Raw genomic sequence first — 2,595 nt, 5'->3', positions numbered from 1 at the left:
ACACACACACACACACACACACACACACACACACACAGCCCAGGACTGTGCCACTCCAGAAGTGACATTCCACACCCGGAGGCCATCCCCCCCCACCCTGCCCTTACCTCCAGAGCAAACTTTTTCTTGGCTAGAGGTCCACTGTGCATGCTGGAGTTGAACCCCCGTGAGAGTTGCTTTAAAATGCCCACCTTGCAGAGCTTTTATGAGAGTCGTTGAGCCCACATGAAAAGTTTTGTTAATGATGAAACATTCCACACGTTAGGCTTTTCGTCTTGAACGATAACATAGGGGGAGTGGCGGGGCTAATGAGGCAACTTCTTTTGGGTGTGATGAAAATGTTCTCAAGTTGGTTGTGCAGTGGTTGCATAGCTCTGTGGATATACTAAACTCGAGGAATTTATACTTTTAATAGGAAAATTAGATGGTGTGTGATTTTTATCTCAATAAAGCTAATATTAAAATACATAAAATATTGAGGAATTTGATACTTTGGCCCCTATTTTGTCCCTCCAAATGGCTCTGCATCCATTCTTTTTTTTTTTTCTTTTCTTTTCTTGGTACGGGGGATCAAACTCGGGACCTTGAGCTTTCGAGGCAGGCGGTGGGACCACTGAGCTAAACCCCAGCCCACTGCACCCATTCTTCCTGCAGGTGTCTCTTGATGGTCTACTGTGCACCTGGCTTGATGTCCAACAGCTGGGACAAAGAGTTGAAGATGGAGACACGGACCCCTCCTCACGCAATTGGGAACGTGGGCTTCAGGAGAACAACTCCACTGAGAGCGATACGTTACAAAAATTACAGGGAGGCCTGGACCCAGCAGCAGACGGGCCCATCTCCAGCTGGTCGGAGGGATTCGCGCTCTGATGGAAGGACAGGGAAAGGGTCCCACGCAGAGGGAAGAGCTTGGGTAAAGACCCAGTCGGGAGGGAGAGCAAGATGAAGGGAAGAGAGCAAGAGGATCTGATTTTTTTTTAAAAGAACACCATACCAACTGCCCTGTGGAGAATAGCTTGGAAAAGATAGAGGCAATCGACCAGGTTTTTTACATAGGTAGAAATGATAGGATTTGATGAGGGAGCTGCTTGGAATGGAGTCAGGAGACAAGGATTCCAAGATGGCGCATGGAAGCCGGCGTAGGCGAGAGAGCAGATGGGGCTGAGGAAGGGGTCACGTGGGGAGCAGGCGCTTTCTGCTTCCCGTGTGTTCAGTGTGAGCACTCATTGTGGTAAGGACCCAGGCTCTGAAGCTCAGCTAGCTTAGCGGTCTTACTGCATCTTGGAAAAGCTGCCTTGCCTCTCTGTTAGTCTGTTTCTGAAGACCATAGTAGTGTCTCCCTCGGGTGCAGGCACCAGGATCACAAGGGTCACTGTCTAGGACACACGTGCAATGCACCTGTGCTCCTGCTGCTCATGAGGGGTGCTGTGACCACCGTGTGCCCAAGAGGCGAAGTCCAGGAGGCAGTCGGAGCTGCAGTAGGAGAGGTGGATTTCAGAGGCATCAGCAAGCCTTGGGAACAGAGTGGGAGGGCAGACAGAGCGGCGTGCGCTCCAGCATGGAGGACACAGGGCCCTGCCAGGGAGACTCTAAGGGCTTGGCAGAGGCCGGAAGGAGGAGGCGGGAGTGTCGGGCGTGTGCTGACGCTGAGCCCTACGGAGCATCCACCTGACACTCGAGGGCTTCGGTGTCCCCCCTTTCCTCGGGCAGAAAGATCGCCCCCGGCTGGATGTTTCCGGGGGACACTGGTGATCCGATAAGTTCCGTTTTTAACATGTATGTGTAGAAATGTATATTTGGATACATTCGAGGAGCTTCCTATTTTTCACAAAGTCTGAAATACATCCTTTCATAAAAATAAGAATTGTCTTGGGGTGAAGTCATTCCTCTTGTTGAATGCTCAGATCTCCATCCAGTGTCCTGTCTGCCTTGGGCACCAGCCTACTTTGCACACAAAGTTCCCTCTACTGTTTTTCGTCAGTGGTGGCTGCACAGCTAGGCCACTAGCTCCTCGATGAAGTAAAAAGTCAGGGCCCAGTTTCCGGGTAGGAGGAGCTGTGTCTGAATGGAACTTGAGCAGGATCTCAAATAAGCAAACTACAAAGTGTGTCCTGGCTGACCTTGACCTTTTCCTGCTCTTGATGGCAACATAGCCCTGCTTGAACAGGTCAGTGGGGAAGACCTGCTTATAACATATGCAATTATAATCGGTTGTTAATAATTCTTCACATTTTCCACCATAGCATAGAGTTTACACAATATTTTCGTATGATAGCATCCGACGATGCCCGTCACACAGCCATCGTTATTTCTATTTGACGGGTGAGAAGCCCAGTCCTCACAGAGGTTAACATGGCCAGGGCTGAGCCAGCAGGAGAGGCTGAGACCGCTGCCTGGGGGGAGAAAGGGGGACACGGAGCGGGGAGGAGTGTCGGTCCTGGTGTTCAAGGGTTGTGCTGTCTACGGAGGGTTTACAAACAGGAAAACAAAATAAAGGCAGTCTGCTTTTTATGATCATGCACCAGCAAATCTAAAAGATGTTAGTGATAAAATATTCCTTCCCACTGCACATGAAAAGTTGCCTTATTCATATAT

General features: G+C 49.9%; 1 protein-coding gene across 4 annotated transcripts in view; it reads right to left on the bottom strand.

The window, feature by feature from the left end:
• Nucleotides 1–210, bottom strand: part of Rhex (regulator of hemoglobinization and erythroid cell expansion) — a 19,036-nt gene extending 18,826 nt beyond the window's left edge. For all 4 annotated transcript variants that reach the window (XM_010613086.2, XM_010613087.2, XM_033761996.1 and 1 more), the window contains exon 1: nucleotides 108–210. The gene's annotated coding sequence lies outside the window, so the exon portion shown is untranslated. The remainder of the gene's footprint in view (nucleotides 1–107) is intronic.
• Nucleotides 211–2,595: the final 2,385 nt, after the last annotated feature.

This window comes from Fukomys damarensis, unplaced genomic scaffold (assembly GCF_012274545.1).
Source record: "Fukomys damarensis isolate Sample0158 unplaced genomic scaffold, DMR_v1.0_HiC HiC_scaffold_11, whole genome shotgun sequence".
In the NCBI taxonomy this organism is placed as follows: Eukaryota; Metazoa; Chordata; class Mammalia; order Rodentia; family Bathyergidae; genus Fukomys; species Fukomys damarensis.
This window is presented reverse-complemented; position numbering and strand designations above follow the sequence as displayed.